The 16,419-nt window shown below is 44.2% G+C and overlaps 1 protein-coding gene and 1 long non-coding RNA gene across 4 annotated transcripts in view; both read left to right on the top strand.

Annotated features, from left to right (window-relative positions):
* LOC120909503 (gastrula zinc finger protein XlCGF57.1-like) overlaps positions 1-16,419 on the top strand; it is an 86,606-nt gene that overhangs the window by 21,863 nt on the left and 48,324 nt on the right. The gene's annotated exons all lie outside the window — the stretch shown is intronic.
* LOC120909507 lies at positions 15,498-16,392 on the top strand. The gene is made up of 4 exons (XR_005741282.1): positions 15,498-15,745; positions 15,892-16,003; positions 16,130-16,264; positions 16,351-16,392. It is a non-coding gene; the product is annotated as an uncharacterized LOC120909507 (long non-coding RNA).

Below are 16,419 nucleotides of genomic sequence, written 5' to 3'. Positions count from 1 at the left end.
AAACCCAAGGAAGCTTAGACCTCTGCAGTGTATTAACCACTCTGCGAACGCGCTATAGCCAAAAGACAGCTACAGCGCAAGCTTAAAATGGCGGGGGGGAGTCCATGTATGTTATCCCATTTTCCCGCTCTGTGATCGCAGAGTCCTTGGGAATCGGCTTGTCACATAACAGGATAAAGGGCCAATCACAGCGTTTTCATCGGTCCAAACCGATCGTGTGTGGGCCCCATTGGTCAGTTATCCTTCGGTCAAAAAAATAAGAACTTGCTTTAAAATTTAACCGATGGACGCCTAACCGTTAACCAATCGTTAGTATGCAAAAGCATTGGTTAAAAACCTGCGCATGCTCAGAATCAAGTCGACACATGATTGGAAGCATTGAACTTTTTCAGCACGTCGTTGTGTTTTACGTCACCGCGTTCTGACACGATCGGTTATTTAACTTATGGTGTGTAGGCACATCAGACTATCAGTCAGCTTCATCAGTTAACCGATGAGAATGGTCCTTCGGACCGTTCTCATCGGATGGACTGATCGTGTGTACGCGGCCTTAGTGATCACCAGTGCTGCTAATCAGTGCTGATAATCAATGCCCACCAGTGCCACCTATCAGTGCTCACCAGTCCCACCTATCAATGCCCATCAGTACTGCTAGTCGGTGCCCACCAGTGCCACCTATCAGTACTGCTAATCAGTGCCCATCAGTACTGCTAACCAGTGCCACCTATCAGTGCTGCTAATCACTGCATCATCATCAATGCCTCCTGATCAGTGCCACCTGTCCGTGCTGCCTATCAGCGCAGCCTCATCACTGCCCATCAGTGAAGGAGAAAAATTACCTGTTTGCAAAATTTTATAACAAAATATGAAAAACTTTTAGTTTTTTTCTCAAAAGTTTGTTTGCTTAACAAAAAATAAAAACCCAGTGGTGATTAAATACCACCAAAAGAAAGTTGTATTTGCGTGAACAAAAAAAAAATGATAAAAAAATTCATATGGGTACAGTGCTGCATGACTGAACAATTGTGATTCAAAGTGTGAGAGCGCTGAAAATTGGCTTGGGCAGGAAGGGGGTAAATTTTCCTGAGGGCAAGTGGTTAACACAGTATTTTGATCCCCCAGATAAGACGAGTGCGAAAAGAAAGAGCTATTCCGTCGAGTACAAGAAAGCCATTGTGGAGGACTCCCAAGGCAAGAATCTTACGGCTTTCTGCAAAGAGATGAAGTTAGATCTCCGAATGGTCCGAAAATGGCGAGCAGAGTACGGTAACCTCATTCAAAAGGTGGACGAGGGAAATGCTAAGAAGCGCAAGTGTGGATCAGGTCGCCATCCATTATTTCCCGAGCTGGAAGATATCATCTGTGAATGGATTGCTGACAAGAGAGCAAAGGCTGTGGTTGTGCACAGGGCTGACATTCAAGCATTTGCCCTTACAATGGCACCAAAGTTTGAACTATCCTCAGAAGAATTCAAAGCATCACAGCACTGGCTGAATGGCTTTCTTCAGCGATATGAACTGTCTCTAAGAAGCAATGTTAATTTTGGCATTGAATTTTGATTTAGTTTTAGTTATAGTCTTTTGACTAAAATGCCATTTTAGTTTTAGTCCCATTTTAGTCATCTGCAATTGTTTTAGTCGTATTTTAGTCAATTAACATCTCCAGTACATTTTAGTTGAATAAAATCATTTTAGTAACCTAAAATCCTAATGTGTTTAGTTAAATTAAGTAATGAATCATTAAAGCATTTCTATAGAATTTAAAAACTCATTATATACTCTAATATCATGTTATTATTTATGGTACTAAGGTTTGAACAAACTCACAGATTCATATTTAGCCACTCTGGACGGTCTGAGGAGTACTGTAGTGCTGCGCACAGTGCTCTGGATGGTGGTCTGACTCTAAAGAGGCCTGTAATGAGGCCCAGTGCTGTCTGAGAAATACTGTGATCCTGCGCAAAGTGCTTTGAACGGTGGTCTGACTCTGAGGAGGCCTAAAGTGCTGCACATTGCTCTGGTGGTCTGAGGAGTATTGTAATGCTGTGCACAGTGCTCTGGATGGTGGTTTGAGGAGTACTATAAAGCTGTGCACAGTGCTCTGGATGGTGGTTTGACTCTGAGGAGGCCTGCAATGCTGCACAGTGCTCTGGATGGTGGTCTGAGGAGTACTGTAATGCTGCGCACAGTGCTCTAGATGGTGGTCTGACTCCAAGGAGGCCTGTAATGCTGCACAGTGATCTGGATGGTGGCTGTAATGCTACACAGTACTCTGGACAGTGGTCAGAGGAGGCCTGTAATGCTGCACAGTGCTCTGGGCGGTGGTCTGAGGAGTACTGTGATGCTGCGCAGTGCTCAGTGTGGTGGTCTGAGGAGGCCTGTAATGCTGCGCACAGTACTCTGGACGGTGGTCTGACTCTGTGGAGGTCTGTAATGCTGCACAGTGCTCTGGACGGTGGTCTGACTCTGAGGAGTACTGTAATGCTTTGCACAGTGCTCTGGATGGTGGTCTGACTCCAAGGAGGCCTGTAATGCTGCACAGTTCTCTGGATGGTGGCTGTAATGCTACACAGAACTCTGGACGGTGGTCTGAGAGGCCTGTAATGCACACAATGCTCTGATTATGATTATCTTGGTAAACACAAGAAAATTCACACAGATAATCATCCTTATTGGTGTTTAGAGTGCGGCAAATCCTTCATTCACAGAGGAGACCTTGTGAAACACCAGAGAATTCTCACAGGTGAACGTCCCTATTCATCTCCTGAATGCAGGAAATTTTTCACTGAGAAAAAGTTACTTCTAACACACCAGAGAAGACACATGGGTGAGTGAATGTAGTGTGGATGGTGGAGGAGAGCTGTCGGAGAATGTAGTGGGGATGGTGGAGGAGAGCTGTCGGATAATGTAGTGTGGCTGGTGGAGGAGAGCTGTGGAGGAGAGCTGTCGGAGAATGTAGTGTGGATGGTGGAGGAGAGCTGTCGGAGGATGTAGTGTGGATGGTGGAGGAGAGCTGTCGGAGAATGTAGTGTGGATGGTGGGGGGAGAGCTGTTAGATAATGTAGTATGGATGGTGGAGGAGAGCTAACAGCTCTCCCCCACCATTCACACTACATTCTCTGACAGCTCTCCTCCACCATCCATACTACATTATCTGTCGGAGAATGTAGTGTGGATGGTAGATGAGAGCTGTCGGAGAATGTAATGTGAATGGAGGAGAGCTGTCAGAGAATGTAGTGTGGATGGTGGGAGGAGAGCTGTCGGAGAATGTAGTGTGGATGGTGGGGGAGAGCTGTCTGAGAATGTAGTGTGGATGGTGGAGGAGAGCTGTCGGAGAATGTAGTGTGGATGGTGGAGGACAGCTGTCGGAGAATGTAGTGTGGATGGTGGAGGACAGCTGTCGGAGAATGTAGTGTGGATGGTGTAGGAGAACTGTCGGAGAATGTAGTGTGGATGGTGGAGGAGAGCTGTCGGAGAATGTAGTGTGAATGGTGGAGGAGAGCTGTCGGAGAATGTAGTGTGGATGGTGGAGGAGATCTGTCGGAGATTGTAGTTTGGATTGTGGTGGAGAACTGTCGGAGAATGTAGTGTGGATGGTGAAGGAGAGCTGTCGGGGAATGTAGTGTGGATGGTGGAGGAGAGCTGTCGGAGAATGTAGTGTGGATGGTGGAGGAGATATGTCGGAGAATGTAGTGTGGATGGTGGAGGAGAGCTATGGGAGAATGTAGTGTGGATGGTGGGAGGAGAGCTGTCGGAGAATGTAGTGTGGATGGTGGAGGAGAGCTGTCGGAGAATGTAGTGTGGATGGTGGAGGAGAGCTGTCGGAGAATGTAGTGTGGATGGTGGAGGAGATATGTCGGAGAATGTAGTGTGGATGGTGGAGGAGAGCTATGGGAGAATGTAGTGTGGATGGTGGGAGGAGAGCTGTCGGAGAATGTAGTGTGGATGGTGGAGGAGAGCTGTCGGAGAATGTAGTGTGGATGGTGGAGGAGAGCTATGGGAGAATGTAGTGTGGATGGTGGAGGAGAGCTGTCAGAGAATGTAGTGTGGATGGTGAAGGAGAGAAGTCGGAGAATGTAGTATGGCCAATATTAACCTCCCTGGCGGTATGATTCTTTCAGAAAAAACATGCTGAAAGCGGTACCATTATTTGCAAGGAAATTTGGCGTTTTATATTGTAGGCCTGTAATTTTTAGAAATAACTCACTTAAATCTGACCAAACAAGATTCTAATAGGCATCCCGGGTATGACATTTTTTTAAAAACAAAATTATAAATTATAATATAATAAATAATTATAAATAATTATAACAAATAATAATATAATTATAATAAAAATTATTCAATAATGTAATCAAATTAAAATCACTGAAATTTGCTCAGTTGCAGAATTGTTGCTGTCATTATTTTTTTTTTTTTATGACGAATTTCCCCACAAATCGCTATCGCACAATTCTGCAAGTGATTATAATTTATTATCGCTGTTTTTTAGCTGATCTAAAACTATTTTTGACATAAAGGGACACTTTTGGTTGCTATGGACAATCTACAGTTTGCAGGGAGAAAAAAAGGTTTTTATTATATAAAATGACATGCAGGACACTGGGCAGACCACTAGGGACAGGGGGGGTGTGTTTTTTTTTACATACAGTACTGTAATCTATAAGATTACAGTATACTGTATGTAATGTGTTTGTTTACGTTTTTGAATTTGGCGCCGTTCTCCGTCCCCGTGCGTCGTAACGTCGCAGGGAACGAAGATCGGCGTCACACGGAGGCACTATGTGAATCGAGCGAGGTCCCGCTCGCTCACACAGCGCGGTGGCATCGCTGGATCCAGGGACAAGGTAAGTAAAAAGTGCCTGTGGATTCAGCGAGGCGAGCCGAGACTGACTCGGGGTTACCGATAGTAGCAGGAAAATCTAACCCCGAGTCAGTCTCGGGAAGACCGCCAGGGAGGTTAAATACCATTTATGGCAAGACACACCCATTATATACAATTTAACGGTAACTTTGATGTATTTTATCATTTGAATAAAGTAATATTACAGGTATTACATAATGTAATGTTCTTTCTTATATTAATGACAATCAAAAAACTGGCTTAGATATATTCTAAATATAGAACCATTGATCCAACTGCACATCAAGAGTCGCTGGACATCACAAGGTATAAAGCCGATTAGATCGGCTCTGTATATTTTCTCTATCATCTGTGCCGTGTAATGATGAATCAGATCACAGTCATTTACAGGTACACTGGCCTCCTTTGTGTGTTTTCAGAAGTGTCATTTATACATGGTATGTTCACTACTCTACCATTCTTAAACATATGGAAATAGTGAAGTGCTTAAACCAGGGGTCTCCAAACTGCGGCCCGAGGGCCAGATGTGGCCCTTTGCTAGCCTTTATCCGGCCCTTGTGGCAAAATTTCTCCCACTGATAGGAGGCACTATTCCTCCCAATGGACCACTATATATTCCACTGATACCAATGATGGGATACTATCTCTCTTACTAATAGGGGGAATACTTCTCCTCCTATTGACCACCAACCCTGAGGCCATATTTATTCTCACTAATGCTGGATGCCCGTGACATTTCCTGCCTATGTTGGCCACAATCCGGCCCTCCTAAAGTCTGAAGGACAATAAAGTGGCCCTTTGTTTGAAAAGTTTGGAGACCCCTGGCTTAAAACAATCTACCTTTTAAGCTCCTGCCAATGTTAGTATTGTTTGGCCATACCTACCATTCGGTGACGCTATAATGGGTGCCCGACGTCTTTTGCAATCCTTCTGGCCTCCACAGCAGTTGACACTGGAATACACTATCGGGGTTATTTACGAAAGGCAAATTCACTTTGCACTACAAGTGCAAAGTGCACTTGAAATTGAACTGAAAGTGCACTTGGATGTGATCTGATGCAAGTAAAATAAAAAAACAGCATTTTAGCTTGCACATGATTGGATAATAAAATCATCAGCGCTTCCCCTCATTTCAGATCTACCCCTTAGATTTACAGTGACTGCACTTCCAAGTGCACTTTGAGTGCAATTTCAAGTGCATTTTGCAAAGTGGATTTTCTTTTCGTAAATAACCCCCATTGCACCTATGTCAGGAGGTATGTTGGGAGTGGTGACTTTACCCCCTCTGTTATGTAACAGTCCTTGGGCCTTGTAGTTGTCATTGGGAGGAGGTCACATGTTCCTCTATAACTAGAAGCACAAGGTTATCTCCAGTAGCAGCCTAAGATCTCCAGTAATGTGAATTTAACATATAAAACAAAAAAAAACGCGCTGCCACAACACAGTCCTCAGGCAGCGGCTAGCGTGTGATAACAGAAAAAATTACAATATAAAAAAGCCGCGCCCAAGATTAAAACAAATTAATATGTAACATTAAACAGTCCATAAGCAATGAGAGGAGTGGTGAATTCCAAGCAGCATCAAACAAATAATTCAAGTGAAAGGATCAGAGGCTGATTTGCATGTAGGAACAGTAGCTGATCAGATTTTCAATGCACCTGGTGACATGCATACAATCTGTGTTATCCCACCACCAGAGACATATAGCAGCTTACCAGATGGCAAGCCTTTGATGCAATTGGCTATAGCCCAGCCACGGCCTTTTAATCCCCTGGACTAGGACACTCCGAGGTTATCAGCCACATAGCAGCCTCAAATGGAAAGTGATGAGTGGTTGCGGTTTGGGACGCAAACACAGCCCGTCAGCAAAGCAGCAGTAATAAAGCGGTCCAATTTGCATGTAGCGGGAAACAGAGAGGGACGCAATAGCGTGATACCGTACGGTATAACAAATTTATTTAAAACAATAGTGTACTTACACTTAGGAAGTTAAAAAACAGCGTGTAACAAGTAAAAGCCGGCCGGCTTGAGGAGCCCTCCTCCTAGGCGTGGTGACGTCACTGACGCTGCCTCCAGACGCGTTTCGTCCTATTGGACGTTATCAATGGGGGTCCTTTTTATATTGTAATGTGAATTTGACGTCAGGGAGGACTTTAGAAACTCACTTTGTCCTCAATGTTCAAAATGACAGGCCCTGTCACCGGAAAATTAATTTTCACAACTTGGTTCCCATAGAATGTGCATTTAATATATTGTATTCATATTAAGTCTCCCTTGAGTAGCTATCCAAACCCCTGAGACCATAGCTCCCAACTGTCCCTGATTTCGAGGGACTGTGCCCGATTTGGAGCAATGTCCCTCTTTCCTCCTCATTTGTCCCTCATTTTGGTCTGATCTGTATAGTTGTATATAAAATGCACTATTTATCTTTAAAAAAGTGTCTCCCAGTGCTAAACCTTTCATCCAATTTCTAAATTGCTGCATCTGTAAATTTCAAAAGCCAATATTGAGGAATAGTAGTAAAAAAAAAAAAAAAGCACTTGTGGGTTTTAATTATCTTTTTGTTGGGGATTAATTCTCCGTGAAGGGGGCATGGCATGGGGTGTGTCCTATGCCTACATTCTTTTGCTAGTAGGTGTCCATCGTTCCCATCTCAAAAAGTTGGGAGGTATGCCTGAGAGTGCTGCTGGGCGCCACCATCTTGGATGTGATATCGTCCGACTTAGAGCGGTCACTGAAGTAACACTTATAGCAGTAGTTCCCAACCTCCAGTACCTCTTTTCTAACCTCAGATACCCACAACAGGCCTTGTTTTGGGAATTTCCCTTTCATAATATTGCTTTCATAAATACCAGGCAATTGACATGAATTTAAAGCATGTATGAAAGGTGAAGTAAATCCTGAAAACATGACTTTTTAGGAGTAAGACCTCTTTAATAAGGGAGGGCCGTGTTTCACCACGCAGGCGCTACAGTATTCCTCTTTGTTACTCCTCAGCATTTACATAAAAAATTACATCGTGGGGCATACCTCCCAAATTAAGGAATCAAGTAAGGGGAACACCCAAGGGAAAAGAAGACCTGTGGCCAAAAGTGGGGGTGTGTAAGTTACACTGAATTCTGTTTGTGGAATGATAGAGTCTTAGCCTACTTGCGTATAGACCACACATGTATGAGGTGCGACAATTACATTTCTGGAATGGACTAAAAAAAATATATATCAAACACCTTTAAATTCTTCAAAAGATTGAACGAAGTTTGAAGAAGACGTTCTTTTTGATCTTCTATCAATATTTGAGGCACCATATTTGGCAAAATCGTTCTCATTCCCAAATCCTCAGTTAGAATCTCCCAAACTGTCTCCCAGTTCCTGTTCCATTCTTATGCCATCATACACACACTCGATGTTCGATCTGAGCGTACGCGGCTTTGCACTCTATCCACACTTGCATCCTTCCTTTACGTTTTTGACTGCCCACTTCTTGCATCATGGTGGACATTTTCCCTCCCCTACTTAAACCGCCTATGCCATTCAAAAACACTTGATTTCTTCATGAAATGTTCACCAGAAGACTGTTGTAACGTTTCACTCGCACTTTTGCCAATTTTCGCACAAAGTTTGTTGTTAAGTCACCGCTCCATATTCCTGTCACTCATTTTCCTACAACAGCGCAACTCGCACACGTGTTAATTCTTCTACTACTTTGTAAAGACTGAGCCCACTGGTCTGCGACCCAGGCGAGTGCAAGTTAGAACATGTCCGAACACGTTTGAGTGTAAAAGGCTGTGTGACTAGGGTTGCCAACTCATCCCTTTAAACCCGAACCCATATGAATTAAGCCGGGTTCACACTGGTACGACAAACGCGCCGACAATTGGAGCTCATGTCGCATGACGTGTGAAAATCAATGTTTCCCTATGGGAACTGTCTTAACTGAGGGCGCTAAATTACACACATGTTGAGCCTTAATCAATATATGGTGCAAAAAACACAACCAATCAACCAATTGATTGGTAATAGTAAACTGAATCTTACAAAAACCTTTATAAGGAAACAAAATAGAAAAAAATATATAAACAATCAGAAATTGCAGACGACACTGCACATTTGGTGATCACACATAAATAGCATTCGATGTGTAAATATTTATAAAAGTCCCAATATTCAAGAGAAAAATATTCAAAATTTCTTCAATTGTTGTGATCTTCCTAGAGATAAAAGTGAGAGAGTGCCATCACCACACTTGAAATCTTCAATTTCCACCCAAGGTGCTTTGAAAATATAATGCTCTTACCAGAGCTTGTTGACCACTTTGGTTAGAAAAATAGTCAAACAAGCATATGCAGGATTGTGCCTGCGCACATAGGATAAGGATAGCTCAATCTTAGATCCAGACGCTCCAAAAGAGATAATATGCAAAAGAAGAAACCAGGAGGAGCCAATAGCGTGATACCGTTTAATTTAAAATAACATTAAAAACATGGAAATGCCAAATGGCCGCTTACTTCAAAGTGAGGCTGTAGACTTTTTACCGCCAATCTGCGGTTCAAAATTCGGATCCCGGGGGAGGAAGCTGGCGCCGTCACACCAACACGAGATCCTTAGTGTCAACACCACAGAGCAGGGGGACGTCACGTAACCAGGACCGCCTCCGACGTACGTTTCGTTAGTATAACGTCATCAGGGGGGCGTGCCTGGTCACCAATGCATCTCGGTATTTGTAGTAGGTAATGGCCAATGATAGGTTCAGAGCGAAAACAAATGTGAATACAGCCTTGGTCCCGAGAAGACATTCACAAAGCGATGAGAGCCATGTTAATTACCCCATGTTCAAGCATATAATAAGGAGAAAAATTATACAACAAAGGTGGACAAAAAAGTAATTATTAGAGGTGCAAACCCCACACGCAGAGAGGGAGAATTACAAAGGAAGAAATATATATAAATAAACATCGCTTCCCTTGTCACCCTCTGGATGTGCAAAACCAGTCAGGTATATTTAAAAATTAACCTACCAACAAAGGTGGACAAAACATAAAAAAAATATAAATATATAATAGATATATGTTGTGTTAGATGAACAACCACATAACACAACATATATCTATTATATATTTATATTTTTTTATGTTTTGTCCACCTTTGTTGGTAGGGTAATTTTTAATTTTTAAATATACCTGACTGGTTTTGCACATCCAGAGGGTGACAAGGGAAGCAATGTTTATTTATATATATTTCTTCCTTTGTAATTCTCCCTCTCTGCGTATGGGGTTTGCACCTCTAATAATTACTTTTTTGTCCACCTTTGTTGTATAATTTTTCTACTTATTATATGCTTGAACATGGGGTAATTAACATGGCTCTACAGAGCATGAACCGGGTCTGCTTTATTTACAATGGCATTGCACGTCCGGAGGGATGCGAGAGCAGCGGTTTTTATTAAATTTATATTTCTCATATTTTTAATCTTCTTACATAACTTTGCCTATATATGTAGGGAGCATTGTCATATATTGTTGATGTTAAATGTTTGTGAATCATATTTGTGAATGTCTTCTCGGGACCGAGGCTGTATTCACATTTGTTTTCGCTCTGAACCTATCATTGGCCATTACCTACTACAAATACCGAGATGCATTGGTGACCAGGCACGCCCCCCTGATGACGTTATACTAACGAAACGTACGTCGGAGGCGGTCCTGGTCACGTGACATCCCCCTGCTCTGTGGTGTTGACACTAAGGATCTCGTGTTGGTGTGACGGCGCCAGCTTCCTCCCCCGGGATCCGAATTTTGAACCGCAGATTGGCGGTAAAAAGTCTACAGCCTTAGTGCCGGGTGGGCACCCTTTGAAGTAAGCGGCCATTTGGCATTTCCATGTTTTTAATGTTATTTTAAATTAAACGGTATCACGCTATTGGCTCCTCCTGGTTTCTTCTTTTGCATATTATCTCTTTTGGAGCGTCTGGATCTAAGATTGAGCTATCCTTATCCTATGTGCGCAGGCACAATCCTGCATATGCTTGTTTGACTATTTTTCTAACGAAAGTGGTCAACAAGCTCTGGTAAGAGCATTATATTTTCAAAGCACCTTGGGTGGAAATTGAAGATTTCAAGTGTGGTGGTGGCACTCTCTCACTTTTATCTCTAGGAAGATCACAACAATTGAAGACATTTTGAATATTTTTCTCTTGAATATTGGGACTTTTATAAATATTTACACATCGAATGCTATTTATGTGTGATCACCAAATGTGCAGTGTCGTCTGCAATTTCTGATTGTTTATATATTTTTTTCTATTTTGTTTCCTTATAAAGGTTTTTGTAAGATTCAGTTTACTATTACCAATCAATTGGTTGATTGGTTGTGTTTTTTGCACCATATATTGATTAAGGCTCAACATGTGTGTAATTTAGCGCCCTCTATTTTCACCTTTAATGTTCACAATTCAGTATTGTTTATGAGGAGCAGCTTTTTGTTAATTTAACTTTTCTTTTGGTAATTGGGCGCGGAATTTTATATTTATTAACTGTCTTAACTGGTCTGACACCTGCGCCCCCCCCCCCTACCCCAAAGCACCTTGTCCCCATGTTGATGAGGACAAGGGCCTCTTCCCAACAACCCTGGCTGTTTTTTGTCGGAGTCTGTGTGTGGGGGGCTTATTGGAATCTGAAAGCCTGAAAGCCCCCCTTTAATAAGGGGCCCCCATATCCCGGCCCCCACCCTATGTGAATGAGTATGGGGTACATAATTCCCCTAACCATTCACCTGGAAAAAAAAAAAGTGTCAAAAATAAAACACACTACACAGGCATTTGAAGTAATTTATTAGGCAGCTCCGGGGGTCTCTTCCGACTTTTACGCTCTCTCCGGCCTCTTCTCCGTGATCTCCGGTTTTTCTCCCGCTGTCCGGTGTCTTCAGCTATCTTCTGCTCTTTTGCCTGCACTTTTCCTAGCTGTTGCCCAGTCTTCTTCCCTCTGCTCTTCTTCCGATGTTGACGCGATGCTCTCTCCCGCTGTAATGCCTTTGACCCCCCCCTTATGACATCACTGTCCTATGTGGTGATGTCATAAGGGACGGGGTCACCAGATGACATCACCCAGTGACTACACCCCATGCAGGGCCGTTTGAAGGAATTTGGGGGCCCCAAGCAAAATGGACATGGAGGCCCCCCACCCCATGTTCTTTTTACATCCCCCGGCCCCCTCCTCCCTCCCTATGTTCTTTTTATGCCCCTGTATTGTCACATTCTGCTGCCTATCGTAGAATGCTGCGGAAGTCACGTGGCGGACAACTGCGCATGCGCAATGCGTTCCAACCGCAAGTGCGATGCGTTCCACAGGATTTACAACACTACCCTTCAGTGAACCATCACAATTTGTCACGGAAGTGACGTATTACCATACACAGAGCGGGGGAGAGAGATAGAGAGAGACCCATTCAGAGCGACAGAGAAATAGACATATAGAGATACTGAGATACATTCAGAGTGAGAGAGGGATACAGATATAGAGATACTGAGAGAGAACTGGGGCTCAGGCATGCATTACTTCCGTTATATAAAATATATGTACACCATCTCTCTCTCGCTCTGAATGTATCTCAGTATCTCTATTTCTCTCTCGCTCTGAATGTGTGTGTCTCTCTCTCCCCCCGCTCCGTGTGTCAAATTGTGATGGGTTCACTGGAGTGTAGTGCGTTCCACAGGATTTACGACATCGCATTTGCCGTTGGAGGCTGGAGCGCATGCGCAGTTGGCCGCCACGTGACTTCCGCAACATTCTGCGATAGGGAGCAGAATATGACAACGCACTCCCTCCCCGCCCGCTACATTACATTTTTTTTTTAAATGATAGGTTACAACATGTCAGCTTATGTACAGTACTTGTGTGCTCTGTTTGTAGCCAGAACCTTTCCAACACAGCCAGTTTTGAGTATTCTATAGCTCCAGCACAAAAATCAGACAACTCCAGTGGTAGAGAGCCCCTTAGGGTAACACTCACAGACATCACATGAGATTTGCACAGCAGTGAGGTGCGAATCACATGTGATGTTTGACATTGCAGCAGTGTGAATCAGACATTAATGTGCCCCCTCTTCTACTGTGGTGTTTGAGGGAGATTCACAGCAACCAGGCATGCTGAGAAAGCAGGGACAGGAGGTGTGCAGTCTGTGTGGCTGAAAAGGAGCCATTGCAGTGACCTCTGTTATCAAGCCCAAGTAGAGGAGGGGGGGGGAGCACGGGGGAGTATCAGAGAGGCACCGTGCAGACAGTGATTGGAAAAACATCAGACAGAGACAGTAGCTGGCTGGAGCGGACTTCACCTCCATTATCAAGCACAGGGAGAGGAAGGGGGAACGCGTGGGAAGGATCAGAGGCATCTGTCAGGGACAGGCTGGATCCCTGTGATATATCAAGTGTACTCACTGCTGGCAGTCCGGTACAGCTCTCTTCTTCTTGCTGTTATGCCCAAAGGAGTGCAGGAGAGAGAGAGAAGTTAGCAGCCAGTGTGCAGCTGCCCGGGAAAACTTCAGATCACATGGAGAGTGGAGACCAGTCCCTGCTAAATGACACTGGGCACCGGAGGAGGGGCGGGGCCCCAGAGAGTTGTGCAGCACTAAGCGCGGGCTTCCCTCCTGACCTGTCTGATAGTGAGTGACATCACTGGTTACTAGACGCCAAGCGGGGCGGCCCTAGCAACCAGTACAGGAAATGCAGTGGCTGCGCTGGCTGTTCTCCATTGAAACTGTCCAGGACCAGGGACAGACATAGGCACCCTAAGCAGCTGCACAGCGGCTCAGTAAGGGCCCGTCCTGCTGGGGCCCCTGGCCAGCTCGGGGCCCCAAGCAGTTGCTTGCTTTGCCTGTCGTGTTCCGACGGGCCTGACCCCATGTCAATATAAGTCGGCTGAAAAAGTTCTGTCGTCTTTATGCAGTACAAGTTCACGGCCAACTCCCTTCGGACATGTGTACGAGGCTTTACAGACACATAAACGCACAATGCAAGGGAGGAAAAACTAATTTTACGCAGAGGAAAAACACGACAAGTTAGCAATTCACATATTTAATTTTTTCTGTGCTTTTATCGGCAATATTATTAAAATGGTTACAGGATCTGGTGGATCTTATTTGTTAGCCAGTGTTATCTTATAATTATTCACATGTACAGACACAGGAAGTCAGAAACAGGCAGTAATACCATCATACCTCCCAACATTTTTAGATGGGAATGAGGGACACCTACTAGCAAACGTATGCAGGCATAGGACACGCCCCTGCCACATCCCCTTAAAGGAGAATGAACCAAAAAAAGGTTAATTAAATCCACACATGCTTTTTTTTACCACTACTATTCATTTATATTGCCTTTTAAAAATTACAAATGCCGCCATTTAGATGTAGCACTACCCCCGTAGGAGCTGCTGGGTTTTGCACGTTACCGCTAAGTTCGTTGTCAGGGGAAGAAAGTCTGTAGAAATTGCAATGTCCACACAAGATGTAAAACCTTCAACTGTTAGGTTTTATTTTTCCTGCATAAAAGTTGTGAAGAGAGTGGAGAGAGAAGGGGAAGGTTCAGGTACGTGGTACAGAATGCACAACATTATCTAAAGTTCCAGTATTCACCACTCTCTCTTGAGTGGGTATTGCTCACCCGGATAGACCCCTCTCACATGGCCTAGAAGCCGGGATGATGCACGAACAGTATGAGAACAGTCTCTGCCACAGACCGTCTGAGAACGAAAGTCAGGGATCCTCTGCCACAGGATTTAAGTCCCGAAATTCCTGCCTTACAGTAAAAGAGCCTTTAAGCCGATCCCACAGACTAAAAGACAAATCGAGTAGTGGATCCCTTAATAACAAAGTCACCAGGTCTATCCCAAGACATTAGTTTGCTTTGCTTGGTCTCCTCCACGGCAGGTCCTCCCCCGGTTTCCTTCGTTAAGCAGCTTCCCCCACTTGGATGGACAGCTTGGTATCCCCTTCAGAATCATAGGCCCCAGCCAGCGTAGCTGGGCCTACTCCATGGAGATGCGACCTCAGACCAATGTGGTCCCGAGGTCAAGATCACACACAAGTGCCTCACGCCAGGAGGGCCACGAGGCGAAGGACCCCGAAAAACGACGTCTGCCCTTAAGTACCCCTTCCCGGCATGCACAGCGGGGCACCACTCCCACTGGGCTGCTGCTGAGAAGGGTCACTCAACACACCATGGTTCGCTTGTGTTCCAACATGGGCCTGAGGTGGTAACGCCACCTACAGCCAAACAGGGGGAAACTCTATCAAGCACAACCATAGCCAGAACAGAGGCTAATTTCAATGGAATTCAATAAAGTCTGAGCCCAACTATTGGCTCAGAGGCCCTCTAAATTTAGAATAGCGCCCCAGTCATTGGGAGCAGGGCGCTACATAGAAATTGGATGAAAGGTCTAGCACTGGGAAACTTTTTGAATGATAAAAAGTGCATTTTATCTGCAACTATATAGATCAGACCAAAATGAGGGGTAAATATGAAGGAAATGGGGACAGAGGGACATTGCTCCAAATCAGGGATAGTCCCTTGAAATCAGGGACAGTGGTAGCAGGCGCAGACAGGAAGTGAGGTCAAATACAAAAAGGAAATGATGTAAGGTTCTAAAAACGAAGTTCTGGGTAAGAGGTGAGTCGGGAGGAAGTAGAGCGGAGACATTGCTGGAACTGGCAGCAGAGGAGGTAATGAGATCTTATTTCATATTTACATCCAGCAAATCCCCATCATGTCCGTCCTTTTCTTCCATAGTCACTGTAATGCCTTTTATCTCCAACAGATGAGGATACACACAAGCACACTGAGAGATAGAGAGAGAGACATGTGATGCCTTCATAAATAGAACTTCCCACTACAGTAATAATAATGATAAATAAAGATATATAATTGAAGAATATAAAATATTTTAAAAATTGTTGTAGTTCCAAACCTCCCTCTGTGTTGGAAAGAGGGTTTAAAATGAATCCTTACTTGTCTATGAGTTATATATTATCTGTCTACAGGGATCAGAGTCTTGTGTGGATCACATCAATGAGGATGGAGGAGGAACCAAGTCACATGACTGAGAGGATGTTAGACCTCACCCTGGAGATCATCTACCTGCTGACTGGAGAGGTGAGGAGGATTCTGGGAGGTCTCATGATATCACTCCTATCTCTATTACTAAAACACAGAACTGACCTAACAGGTGAGGAGGATTCTGGGAGGTCACATGACATTATTGTTGCTTTTTCAATGCAGAGTTTTCCTCCAGTGAAGTCTGGTGACCATCTAACTATCACAGTGCCTTCACCTCACTCCTTGAAGCTCAAGAGAAACAATTGCAAGAAAATTCTAGAAGTCACCAAGAAGATCGCTGAGCTGCTTACAGGAGAGGTGAGCTGTGCCGGGAATTCCGGGACATTATCCAGTAACAGACAAGGGATGTGTCTGGATGGTGACTGTATCATTGTGTGTGTCAGGTTCCTATAAGGTGTCAGGATGTCGCTGTCTATTTCTCCATGGAGGAGTGGGAGTATTTAGAAGGACAC

This window comes from Rana temporaria, chromosome 8 (assembly GCF_905171775.1).
Source record: "Rana temporaria chromosome 8, aRanTem1.1, whole genome shotgun sequence".
Lineage (NCBI taxonomy): Eukaryota > Metazoa > Chordata > Amphibia > Anura > Ranidae > Rana > Rana temporaria.
This window is presented reverse-complemented; position numbering and strand designations above follow the sequence as displayed.